Genomic DNA, 14,403 nt, shown 5'->3' with positions numbered 1-14,403 from the left:
TTTTTAAAGTCACACAGAGCTGACACATTGCTATTACAGGACAGACAGCCACAACTTCGCTTATAGACAAGCCAAGGCCAGTAATGGATTAAATAATGGAAATGCCTTGTGGGGTTTGGTAAAACCTTTGTGACCCCATTTTTTTTTCTCTCGCAAGGATTGGGGAGGGGAGTGGAGAGTGGGGGGGGGGGGGCTCCGGCTCTGTCCCTTTGACGCGCTCCATCGCAACCTCCTCCACCCATCGCCTCCCTCGCCACGCTCAGCCACCTTTCTATTTTCACGTTGTGTTAACAGGAAAAATATGATCACGGTGCTCAATGGGCGGTGCTGAGCTCAGCAACGAAAATTATGTAAGCGTTTGACATTAATATACAGAAACTCCCTTGTGCTGGCCAGCTGAACATTTTGACTAGCCGCGATTTCAATAAAATCTATGTTTAAAAAAAAAACGATTTCAACTATATTTTCTATTTTACCAGGTAAGGCCCGCTGATCGATATAGCTACTGTTTTTCGGAGCGACCTGGCCACAAATGACAGCTCAATGAAGTGGCTTATCACGTGGAAATGTATCGCAGCCAAATACTCTAAGCGCACGTTTCTAAATGTGGAGGGAAAAACTGGAAGACCCGGAGAAAAATCCACACAACCACGGGGAGAGACACACGCAGACTCCAAATTATACAGGCGTCACAGTCGGGATTGAACTCACAACCTCCTGCATACCAGGCAAGGTAGTTAATATCTCACTGCCGTAGCACCCAAAAATACTTACATGTGCGTGTATTTCAGGTGTACTCGGCAGTACGTGTCTATATTTAATATGCGCCAAACCCTCGCCCATCGAGGGGGTTACGTTCTTGAAAATAGCCGCAATCGGCAAATCCGCGACCGGCGAATTTGAAGGCAAATGGGAAAAAACCGTGGTTTGGTTCACGGTTTCGTCATACGACAACCCACCCACTCCTTTTGTTTTACGTTACCCGGATTTCCACCACAACACATTAATCGGGAAGTGTTGTGAATGTAAAATAATGTGGGTATTCTCTCCTACAGTGTTAAATATAACTCGCACGCTAAATGTACAGAATGGTGAGAAAAAAGTTTAGTGAGACAGAAAAATCGCGATGCGGCTGAGCCTCCTCACTGGAGGCTGGGAACGCCGCGTGACCTGGGACCTGCGATGGGCAGCGTGGGAGACGAGGTGGAGACGAGAATGAGACGAGATTGAGACGTAATGGAGAAAAGATGTCGCGTGTGTTCTTCCTCAGCAGCATCATCGCGAGCAGTGCAGTTAAGAGTATCTGTACGGTCCGTCTTTACGATGCGTACAGGAATCTCGCGGTCAATCACGAATGGTTTGAACGGTGGGGGGGGGGGGGGCGACCGGCGAACCGTAACTTCAACACATTTGGCGCGCATGGTTAAATGTGCGACGGTTTATACCCCGCGATTGGTGAGGTTTTGGTGTACATTTATGTGTTGGAATACTGATACAAATAAAAATACTTAAACACTATGTATTACCTTCATGCATTCTATCATGCATTTATGTAACTTACGTAACATATTACAAAGTACATAGGGTGGAAACTATTCTATTATTTTAACAATATCTTTCCATTTCATGTGCATTTTAGATGGGTTTTTTTTTAAATCGGCAGACCGGTTCCGTGTAAAGTGCAGTCTGGATCGCCGGGATCCAGCCCCTCGCGGTTTTTATAGCTCCGTGTTTTTTTGTAATCTAAGTTGTTTGTTCAGTTGATGCTGCACAAAATGCACTTAGCAGTGGAGCTGGAGCTAAAGAGCGGGCGTGTTAAAATGTACAAAAGAAGGGATTTGATCTCACACGCTTCGGCTTTGCACGGCGCTCCCCGCAGTGACCCGCGCGCACACCCATCCACCAAATTCTGTCCCCTTCTCCCCCATCCTTTTGTTTTTTTTTAAATCCTGCAATACAAGATAATAATTCCCAGCCCTCTGTCAATCCACTGCTGGACGAAGTCATCCTCATGCCGTGTCGCTCAAGGGAGTTATTCCATCGTCCTTCACCTCATCGGTGGGTGGGCCGCTTTGGATGAATTTAGGGATGGTTCCCCTGGGACCAGTTCAGATGTCAAATCACCACTGATGCTATGATGCTGGCCGTGGGGGCCAGCAATTACATTCGAGTCACCAGGTACAGAGCACGTCGCACACGAGCCACTGCAACCGCCACGTAACTGCCATGAAGATAAACGGACGAGCCAAATGGGCATTGACACCAACATGCACACAGCAATAAACAAACAAAACGGGCCTCCACTCACCACTAAGTAGCGGTGGCATCGTGTCAAGGCGACGGTGCGCACAAAGACAAAGACCCCCCCCCCTCCCCGTATAGCCTCAACAGACTTTTGGGGCAAGTGCAACGACCGGCCACATTTGTCTCCTCAGTGTTGATGATTACACAACTGCACGAGGTACTCATTTGAGGCCGAGTCGACCTAGACGAGGCGAAAGGCCGATACAGAAAATTGCCACCAGCGTTGGCCATTAGTGGGGATTCAAACTCAGGGTTGTCAGGTTCGTAGCACCGCACTACACACACACACACACGTGGAAATATGCGACCCACTCAAGACGGCTGCCCATCACGTGAACACGCATGCAACGCACACCACCACAATGATGGCCGCAGGTGCTGCTCATTCAGGGCCAGCGAGCGTAGCCCAGTGTGTAACCCACTATGTTACCAACCTATCCAAACACAATAACTAACACAAAGTATGAACAATAAAAATTGGTTTGGACTCTTTCTGGTAAGATGTTCAAACGCCAAACGGAAACCTTTTGCAAGGAATCAAGTCTGCATCAACCGCACGTACTTGCGCTGAACATGCAAAAAAACATGCTCTGATAATATGTGATGCATTGTCTTTGAAACTGATGGGTCTACACCAGAGACAAACTTATTTATGGCATGGCATTTATAGCTCACGCCGAGATAGAAATGCTCTGATGCGTGCATTGTCTTTGTGTTGTTCGCCTTTTGGCGTTCTCTGGTCTGATACTGGCGAGACTCGGCATCCTAACACCTGTTTTATTTGCCGGAAAGTGTAAAAAACATTCATATTTTTCATACTTTGATACTGGCAAAAAAGGTCCCGTAACTAACACAAAGATTTTCTGTTTGCAGCCATACAAACTGTTGGGACAAGTGCTGCTATTGAGGACCTGTCAGCGCCAGTACATTGCACAAGGAGGTAGTATGGCCAGCTGTATGCCTGGCCGCCTTTTTTTTGCTCCAAGTGCTGACATTTACAGACCACAGGATATCCTAATGCAAGGTCATGTCAACCAATAGGAGCCAACGCGACTTGCTACTGATGGTCTCCATGGCTGGGAATCAGAGCCAGGTTACCGGGTTTAGTAGTGTCGTGCACTAACCACTGCTCCACCGCTTCAAACACAAAGTTCTCCCGTACAGCCTCAACAGACTGTTGGGGCAAGTGTTGTTAGCGAGCACCCACGAAGGACGGCACGGCACACGAGGGGGTGGGTGGTCAGCACCACGCCCAGCCGCCTTTGTCTCCCTAGTGGTGATGTTTACACACCGCACCAGCTACTAATTTGGGGCCGAAGTCGACCTAGGGAAGGCCCAGGACCGGTAAAGATAATCGTCACTGGTGTTGGCCGTGAGCGGGATTCGAACCCAGGTCGCCGGGTTCATAGCGCAGCGCGCTAACTGCCACACTACCACTCTGCACACAGACGCACACACACACACACGGCCAAGCACAAAGATCCCCTTATTTTGCTCGACAGACTATCACAGACCACCTCCACCTTATCAGATGTCAAAATCATGGCTTAGATAAGGTTGGGGTAAGACTCCTTGCCTTACGTCTGCCGTTGCCTCAAATATAGAAGAGACAGAGAGAGAGAGAGAAATCAGTTCCAGGCATCGCTGTGCCGCAGAAGCAGCTCAGGCAGGGAACCATCTTCTACGAGGTATCAGATGCCACAGCGAATTTGCATAGGTCCATAGGGCGCGCCACTTGTCCGTTCACATAGCCTCAGATGCAGTGCATTTGCTCACACACGTGGAAAGGGAAAGGTCAAGACGTCGTTAATGGTCAAATGTTAAAGCGCTCATTCAGCGTGGTGGCGCGAAGGGAACTAAACCCGAACCTGACACCCCTCGTGCCGCGGCGTCTAACGCCAGCTCCCCCACCCGCCAGCCCTCCCTGCTTCTTGGACGAACCCTCCCCCACCCCCTGCCCCCCTGACCCCCGACCCCCAAGTGCTCACGAGCAACACGTTACTAATTGTGGTGGAAACCGCATTCTTAATTAGTTACTGCAGTTTTTTCCACGTGTAATATTCAGAAAACATTATTATTCACGCGGCCCAACAGTGACACTGCGTGGGAAGGCTTTCATACGACAGTGGCTAGACGAAGGATTATACATTGTAATTATACTGGTAGGAACGAAGTGGACCAGACCACCAATAGATTATATCGTCCGTCCGTCCGTCCGTGTATCAACATCGACCCCTACTGCAAACACTTGGCAGGACCCTACAAAAACCTTTTGACTCAGTGGGGCTTTCCTGGCTTAACAAGTGTAATAATACATTATGTTTATATTCTTTGGTTATTAGTTCCTACCAGCCCACCCCGCAGGGTCCTGTTTATTATTGCTATGACCAGATTACTCTCAACATGCCCCGATCCCGTCAGATATGAGAAGCTTAGCAGATTTGTACCCGGTGAATACTGAGATGGATTGGCGTATCACCAGCATTGGATTCTTGAATCCAACTGTGTGGAGCTCTGAGTGTTACACCTTGTAAGATTCTGTGGGGCCCTACTGGGTATAGGTCATTTATAAACCCCATGACGTTCATGGGCAATCGGCCTTCCCTTACATGGCACCCGCACTGTGGAACTCTCTGACCAAGGCTGCCAGGAGTCTGGTTCGGCTGGGATCTTAAAGTCCTTCCGCCTGAATAAATTTCTATTTTTTCAGAAGACATTTCTTATTTAACTTGGAGTCGCTCCTTACCCCACCCTCTCCCGCTTGTCACATGGAAGGCGCTATCTACATAAGCTGTAATTATTATTTTGGCTGGAATCACCATCAGAGCCCTTATCTGATAGTGCCACCTGGTGGTGCTGTTTGCAACACAATGTGCAGGACTAAAGACGGCACTGAATGCTGAAAGAGCTGCAATGTCATGTATGGCATGATAAAAGTTATTCTTGGTTCTTCCGGTAAAGTCACGTAGAAGGGAAATAACAAAATATTAAAAATAAAATAAAATTCTCACGACGTTTCGATTGCAACACAAGCAATCATCATCAGGTGTGAAAACCACAGCAAGAAAGCTTTAAATCGAAATGATATAAGTTGCTATGTTTGATTCTTTACACATGGTCGATTATCAAAAGTATAATATATTAGTTACTTTAATATGTGCAACAACTTTCATATTTGAAAATTATTTCATTTGACTTCGATAATTAAGGACATTAATTCAGTTACTCAATACACTGTCAATAATTGAGGATATGAAATAATTGTTTTAAATATGTTGTAATCTTTTTTTATGTATATAGACAATCAAACATCGCGACACATATCATCATGCCATACAAATTGTTTATGGTTCACATACAAATGGTGTAATAAATTAATAACCTTTCATTAAAACACATATTTCCCCCCACCGAACAAAGACGGTCACTGCATCGCGAGCCTTCGGATGCGCTTCTGCGACCGTCTGGAACAATCTTCCTTCCGATATTAGCAATCCACTGGAGCTGTGCACTTTAAAATCATCCAGATTGAAAATCGATTTCTTTATAACTGCTTTTTGTGTTTAGCTTGTTGTCTTTCCCCCACACCTCCGATTAGCACAGTTGGCTAAGCACGGTGCGAAAGAAGTTCAACATACATACATTACAATTGTCCTACTTGGACAGTTGTAACAATGCTGCTTTGTTGAGTTATTAAAAATTCATATTCTATCCCTCCGGGGGAACTCCCTAAAAAATAGAGCTTGCAAGCTCAATGGGCAATCCCCTGTGATATCAATTTTTTTTTTAATCTAAAGTCATAATCATAGTAAAAATGTACATTCAGAACTTTTACAGGGCGGCGAATACCCTGCGTGTGAGAGAATGGCCTGCAGAAGGCATCATAGATCTGCTTCTGAGATTACTTCAAGAGATGGGGTTTTTCACATCCACACAATCCTAATCTTGCATATGATGGCAATATGTTCGGTAGCTAAATGCCAATGTCGAGGTCTGCTCGCCACTGGAGGACTTCAGGACATAGTCCCCCCCCCCCCCCCCCTTGCAAAGTTTCAAATTTTATTTATTAGGTATAGCCCTGTGAGCCATTCGGCTCTTGAATCGGGTGCAACCGCAACAAACAAAAAACATGAACAAGAAAACATCTTAAAGTGACTATGTGCAAACAGAAAATCCAAGATAAGACGGCAAAATATTGCAGAAAAAATCACCGTACACCAACCCTGTGCAAATATCCCAGTGGGATGCAAGTCAAACAACAACAACAACCACAAGATAACTTAGATTAAGGCCATCAGTCTCCATGCTCTGCAATAGAGATTAGAGAGTTTGTCGTATGCCAGTCAACCTGATTTTTTTTATTCTTCTCAGAGCTGGAATTTAGGTAGGCATAGACAAGCCCATTGAAGATGTTTCACCTACCAAGTACTGGCTCGTGGCGGTTTTGATTCGCGTAGAAGCTGGCCAAGCGTTCACAAAGCGCTCTAAAGAAGCAGCAGAAGCTTGTTCCGTTTCCTCGCTGCATAATTGATACGAGTGACAAAAAGGAAACGTCTTCTTGGTTCTTTCGGTAAAGTCACGTAGAAGGGAAATAATAAAATAATACAAATAAAACATTATAAAATAATATAATAATATATATTTAAAAAATAATTTTTATTTCATTATTTCCCTTCTACGTGACTTTACCGAAAGAACCAAGAAGATGAATCCCTGCAGTCACGAAAGAAGCTTTAAATCGAAAAAGGAAACGGACAAAAATATCATAAAATCTGGATAAAGCCCTCGCGCGCGCGCAGTGGGAAAACACTGACCTCCGCAAGCGGCACTCGGAAATGAAAAAGAATCACGAGACCTTCACCGAAATTAACCTTCGCAGCAAGCGGGGGGGGGGTTGTCATGCGAGCACGACACATCCGGGGGCCCGTTTCATTTTGTATTTCCGATCGCGGGGCGCACACATCTGCTCGCTGCGCCAAGTGCACTCTCACTCCTTGGTGGTGGTGGTGGGTGGGGGGGGGTGGCGGTCGGAAAACATTCGCAAAAGAAAAGAGATGTTGAGGAATGCGGTGGACGTTTCCGAGAAGCGGGACCCCACGAGACCCCACGGATTTCCTCCCCTGGTCACGCTCCCCGAGCAGCATCCGAGAGCACTTGCTGCCTCAGCGCGCCGAGGACATGAGGCGGTGGTGCTGCCAGCCCACGAGGGGAGAGGGGGGCATGTGACACACAGGCCTGACAGTTGGTCTGCACCTGGAATCCAGCGATTTGCTGACCAGATTGGTAGCTCATGCACAGGTCATGTGCTTGAAGTCACGGTGCTGCTTTTGACCTATTCACGTGAACGATTGAGTGCTGTTGCCTCAAATCTGTACGGGGTTTCTCTGTGCACTCTGTGTTACATTCCAAGTTTAGGACCTTCCTTGAAAGTGTCTGTAAACTCGTTGATGTTTTCTCAGGTAAACGAATTGTAAATGTATCTTGTTGTTTCTAGATTTGAAGCTTTCGTGACTGCAAGGATTCATATTCTTGGGTTTTTTCGGTAAAGTCACGTAGGTAAAAATTAAAATTAATAAAATAACAATAACATTTTTATTTTATCTCTTGTTGCTGGCGTTAATTTCGCATTAACAGTATTATTCATCGCCGTGACTGCTTTAAATACTGTTACAGAGCACGTATTGCAATACGTTACATGGGTGACAGTAACCCTCAGCTCACAGTGGTCATGCCGTACTGGATGGTGCCAGCTCTGTCTGTACTAAGTGTACAGCGATAACACCGTGTAACCATCGAACGTCGGGCCAGCCCAAGCTTGCTGACATACAAGGTAAAATCAATGTCACGCGTAGAGGGCAAGATAATGTTCGGCGCAGGAATAACATTTACCCTTCACTAAGCAACTACTGTGCTTTAGTAATAATAATTTACAGGCCCTTTATCAGTCCACTGCTCTGTGAATGCCCTTCCCACTCTGTGTGTCGGTCCATCAGGTCCTGTTCGACCGTACTTCATCACTCTGGTGGGTCAGTTGTGGGGTAGGGTGATGGGTGAAGGGGTGAGACTTAGGATCCACCTTCCAATCCCGACCGCCAGTCGATGGAGTCTTAAACTTGCCAATCCTACCGATTTAAGTCGTAGGCTGCCAAATGTGGCCACTCTTCTGCCGGAATTTCGGAACGCTATCTTGCATCACGGACACGTGTATTAAAAGCAGTACGACGAAGCTTGAAAATCGATACGCGTGTAAAAGTGTTTAAAGTCGGCGGCGTTCCGCGTGAATCAACCAGCGTGACGCAACGCCATCTCGCCCGATTTGACTCGGGGGCCGATAGTGGTGGATCCTAGGTGACTCCTCTTATCCGCACAGATGCTCTGATGAGAGGAATAATAATTAGCAGGTGGATGACAGGATTTTGGATCAGTGATTCCAGTCAAGCGATTCGACTTAATTGACGATTCGGAGTTTTCCTGTCCGGTTTGCGAGCGCCTCTCCACTGCAAGAGATTTACAACTCCGCTAGAAGGCATTGACAGCGATGGAATAAACTTAAAAATACACAGCACAGCATCATTATAGGGGGGTTTTTGGAGCAGGATTCTACTTTAATTCCATTGCCACTTGTTTGTTCGCTCGGCTATTTTTCCCTCGAAAACAAAGTTTATTACACAACTTTCTGTCTCTGTCTTCCAGTGGAGTTGGAACTCTCTTGCAGTAGAGGCCCTCACAATCGGAGAGGGAAACTCCACGTGTCTGATAACTATATATAGGGTGGAAACGATTCTATTAAATAAGCAAAATACCAAAAAACTACGACGTTTCGATCGCAACACAAGCAATCGTCTTTGAACCTATCTACGTGACTTTACTGAAAAACCCAAGAATATGAATTCCTGCAGTCACGAAAGCTTTAAGTCAAGATTTAGGGTCAATAGCCCCGACGATGACACGGCATGGGTAGACTTTCATCCAGCAGTGGAGTGGCGCAGAGGAGTAAATATGTACAGTTACAAGACAGCAGCGGGACCACGAGGCACCGTGGGATATTCCCATGGTGCCCTCTCTTCATTTGGAAGGGCACAACCACAATGCAGATTTTTTTTTGTGCTTACCAAATTATCGTGTGTGTGTGTGATGGATATCAGCCTGATTCTCAGCCATTCGAATGAAGTGTGACAATTTTTTCTGCCACTTTAAAAACGCCACGGCACGTGTACCACTGGTGAACCTAAATGTATCACGAGAGTACTTCTCCGGCAGTGATAACAACAACAACAGCAAAAAACCGAGCACCAACACCGGAGCGATGCTCCCGATACCGGTGACCAACGCCGACGCGGAGTCACTTCCCACAAGGTGGCCCCCTCGAGCTGCGTGCCACGAGATGGGGGGGGGGAGGTTCAAGACGCACCGCATCTGTTTACGATGAAACCCGGCACGCACACGCACACCGTGATGACATTACGACCTTATGACGAACATCGCAAGAGCCTCGATTGATCCACGCTGGACGGGCGTGCGTCACCTCGCTCGGGGGTTCGACACCCTCTACGTTCCTCGCGCTCAACCGAAATTCCCCGTCTCGCATTAGTTAATATCACCTCCGATTTAAAGCTTTCGTGACTGCAGGGATTCATCTTCTTGGATCTTTCGCGCTTCCCCCTCCAACCCAGCTTAAATATACGCTGCCAAGCCTGGTGGTGTTTCATTCAGACGCTGTCTTTCCGACAGACCTGTTCTTCACCTGAGGACGGCTGCTTGCGTTGTGGCCGAAGTCGTCGTGAGAATTATTTTATTATGTTTTATTTGTATTATTTTATTATTTCCCTTCTACGTGACTTTACCGAAAGAACCAAGAAGAAAAATATCACCTCGTTATTGATATGCACACGCTTGGTTAGAAAGAAAAACAACGGCAACATAGGATTGTGGTTGTTTGGTGTTGTTGTGAGGATTTGAGTTTGGGAAGTCCTTGACATGCACAACAGACACGGAGCGGTCACACACACGCACACACTCCTGCGTGTACTGCTCAAACCAAATCACCACGTGCGCAAACTGCCTGGCAAAGCTGGCCCTGTTGGCGCCATTTGATGTTTGAGCTGAACACTTGCTTAGGGCAATCCCTCTTTTAAAGCCAGCGGCTGAGCTGCCAGATTTTGTGGACAGCAGAGTTCACTTAGAGGCAGATTGTTAAAGTCTGGCCGTTGGTATGTCCCAGCGGAATAGCTACGGGGGCTCCGAGGGGTTCCTTGGGCCGACAACGAGCCATTGTGTGGTGGCTAGAAGGTGAAGCCACGTCTGTAAATTATGTATTGTACACAGGAAGGGCTATAAGACAAACAAACAAAAACAGCCACGATCATGAGCACTCCCAACGCTCTTCATGCTGCTGCTGCTAAATTTGCAAAGCATGCGAGTGGCCAAATTTAGGTTCAATTTGCAAGCTGACACAGAATGAGTCCCGGTGATTTACAACCGTGCGTGCATGCGTGTGGGCCAGTTCAGGAGACAAACTTGTTTAAATATAACTTTGCTTTGTGTGCGCGTGTGCGAGAGAGAAGCGGCGACGACGCTTCGAAAGCGCGGCACAAAAATAAAATTAACCTCTAAAATTTTTTTACAAACGCGACTATTCTATGCGGTTATTCGGCAAACACTGCGCCAGTTGGCAATCGTCTCGCTCGCTTTGGCAAGTTTAGCGAAGAACCCCGATAAGACTCTTGCCGAGCCGCTATCAGAAAACAATCTGCACTTGCGTTTTACGTGCCACGATAGAACATTTACAAATTGGTCAATCCGATCTTCCCAGTGTCTTATCTTGCCACCTGGGATACGGTGCTGCAACGCTGGTCCCAGGTGGATTCAATGAGGGGGGTTCCATGGCTTTTAAGTGATATTGTTGTGTTCGTTTGGCGACACGAGAGGGGTAAGAATGTTTATGATACGCAGGGGCCGATATCGTGACGGGAAGGCTTCATTTTCAGATATCCTGTTATTGTTTCACGCAGAAAACTCAATTATGAAAGAGTTTCCACTCTGACTGTTTGTTGTTGTGTGGCCCGTTTTTATACCGCACCATTTACGAGCTCACCGCAGCCGCAATTGTAGGGGTAGAATATATGGGTTTGATCTACGATGAACCCCAATGGAGTTGCCCAGTGTATGGATATTCAGTGAAACAGGCAGGGCATTACCCTTTAAGAGTTGTTTTGATGTCTAATGGAGCTGACCAGAGCTTGGACAGAAACAAAGGAAAATAACGACGCTCTTTTCAAACTTATTACACGACGGCTGCTTGCATTGTTGCCGAAACGTCGTGAGAATTATTGTATTATGTTTTATTTTTATTATTTTATTATTCCCCTTCTACGTGACTTTACCAAAAGAACCAAGAAGATGAATCCCTGCAGTCACGAAAGCTTTAAATCGAAACGACTTATCTGTTTATTTATTTATCGAACCATTTTGTTCAATTTGTGATTCCCCATGCAAGGGCATGCAGCACCTGTCATTGTCATGATCACCTGCCATTGTGTATCTACCACTAAATGATCACCTCCCATTGCCGTCCCTCGCAAACCTGTGATGTTTCCCAATCCATCTCGCTGTCAAGTGCGAGCCGGCCTCATCGCTCCGTTTATGTTGTGGTCATCCGACGATGGGAAAAAGTTCGTTCCATCTTTCGCCTGTCATTCTGTAACCGGTTTCATCCATCAGCCGCCATTCCATCCCTTCCAGGGACGCGTCCTTCCCAAGCCCACTTACTTCTAGATTTGAAGCTTTCGTGACTGCTAGTATTCACATTCTTAGGTTTTTTTCGGTAAAGTCACGTAGGTAAAAAATTAAAATTAAAATTAATAAAAGTAAAATTAAAATAAAATTAAAATCACGACGTTTCAGAGGCAACACAAGTAAACACATTTACTTGATACAACATTAAACTTAAAATTAATAAAAGTAAAATAAAAATAATATATATACAAGGACTGTTTTCTTGGAATCTCTCTCACTTGATACAGCTATCGTGCTATGACGGTTCCACCTGAAGACGGAAGCTTGTGTTGCCTCCGAAACGTCGTGATTTTTATTTAATTTTTTATTTTACTTTTATTAATTTAAATTTTTTACCTACGTGACTTTACCGAAAAAACCTAAGAATAAGCCACTTACGTTTCCTTAACAGTCAATGCGGCGATGTCTCAGAATTGACTTTTGTTCCCCGAGCCATGCGTCGCTTTTTCAGTCTCTAAAGTGTCATTCCAAATCGTGCATCTCCCCGTGCCCTCTCGGTGCTCTTTTCATCTCTTGTTCGATTTTCCTTTGTCGGTCTTCACGTTTCGGTTCAATGTCATCGCGGGAAATACGCGATGACTAAACCTGTCATTCTTCTGGCACAATGTGTATGTTGCTTTTCATGACCATTTACAGCTTTTCGAAAGCATTCAATGCCTATCTTGGAACCTCATTTGCCAGTAAAAATATGATTATTGGTTTTTTACCCTTCTATCTGGCAACAAAACTGACACCTTTTTTACAAGGAGTCATGTTTGCATAGACCACAATACCTGCAGTCATAATGCAAACAAAAACATAACTCTGATAATGTATGCACTGTCCTTGAAGTTGATTGGTCCACACACGAGACAGCTTTCCTTAGAGCCTAGTCTCACATGGGTTGGACCAGATGACTCCAAAAGGTGCACAACTCAAAGACAATGCACCATCAGAGTATGAGAGCTCGGGGTTGCCAGATAGAAGGGTAAAAAAACAATTATCAATGCCTATCTTGTTTGATTATTTAAAAAAATTGTTTTTTATCCTAATACAAATTGTACCCCTCACTAATTATTTCTACAAACGTGTTTACAAGCTTGTTGGTACGTGACTTTTGTTTTTGCAATTTATTTTTATCTTAAGACAAACTTTCCAGCCTTCCGAGTGAAGCTTTTAAATCGTTTCCAGGAAATTCATTTTCATCGACCGTTGTAATGACGAGGTCATTGCAAAGGCAAGAGATGGCTGAGAGATATCTTCACATCCGATTCCTATTTTGATTTGCATTTTGCACACATTGTTCATGCAATCTGCATTATCGCCGTGTAATGCTGCACATGTAAAAGGACAGCCTCTTACCAATGCATTTCTGGACGAGGGCCTCCTCATCAGTACCAGGTTAAGCTAGTGCGGGGCCTGTAGCATATGTTATAAAAGGGCCCTAAATAAAAAAAACACGAATATTTTACTTGCATAGTAAAGTAATTGTATATATTTTTTGCTATACAGCCAGATAATACGACTAATCGCTAACCTTCAACACCAAGTCGTTCATAAAAGTTGAAGGCAGTATAGTACTATAGTAATAGAGCAAGTGCAGAATCAGTGAACCGGAATTGATAGCTTGAAAGCATTTAGCGCGTGGCCCTTGAAAGTGCGGGGCCCGTAGCATATGTAGCTACTTTTGCTACTAGGATAATCCAGACTGCTCCTCATACATTTCGATTCGTAGATATTTGTGGCCCAATACAAATGAAACCACGTACGAATGACGATCGGCCTTTTAGTCTCTGTCGGTCGAAGGCCCGCCCCCCCCCCCATTTTGTTTGCATCACCATACTTTATTCAATGTAGCCGTGACGAATCTCATACTTTCAATGTGCCCTGATTTAATCGCTCCATCTCAGCGCCAGTGCCAGCACGGCGCAGGAGTTTCATCTATTCGGATCTCATTTAGGATACACAGCAATTCGGTTCATTCTGTGACTTTTGTAAAAACTTCCAATCACCAAAATAAAGGAAATCTATTTTGGTGACCTATGACATCAATATGGAAATATGGCTATATACGTTAACAACACGATACAACACCTTTGTGAATTCCTACCCTGTAGTCACTGGTGCATGTCCGCTGACTTCAAGCATTGTTGAAGGACACATCCTTGACTACAGACAATGTAATAACGCACACTCACCTCACGTCCATTGAATTTTCAAGGCGCGCCAGGAACAACCAAGTACAACACTCGTTGTGTACAATACTTGGGCGATAACTTGGGGACTGGCCTTCATCCAGCAGTGATCATGGCTGATGATGCTGAT

At 45.4% G+C, this 14,403-nt stretch overlaps 1 protein-coding gene across 1 annotated transcript in view; it reads right to left on the bottom strand.

Moving 5' to 3' along the window:
- Positions 1 to 14,403, bottom strand: part of LOC144942136 (uncharacterized) — a 70,618-nt gene that overhangs the window by 18,235 nt on the left and 37,980 nt on the right. The window lies entirely within an intron of this gene.

This window comes from Lampetra fluviatilis, chromosome 26 (genome assembly GCF_964198595.1).
Source record: "Lampetra fluviatilis chromosome 26, kcLamFluv1.1, whole genome shotgun sequence".
Taxonomy (NCBI): domain Eukaryota; kingdom Metazoa; phylum Chordata; class Hyperoartia; order Petromyzontiformes; family Petromyzontidae; genus Lampetra; species Lampetra fluviatilis.
Note: the sequence above shows the minus strand (reverse complement) of the source record. Positions and strands in the feature narration are given on the sequence as shown.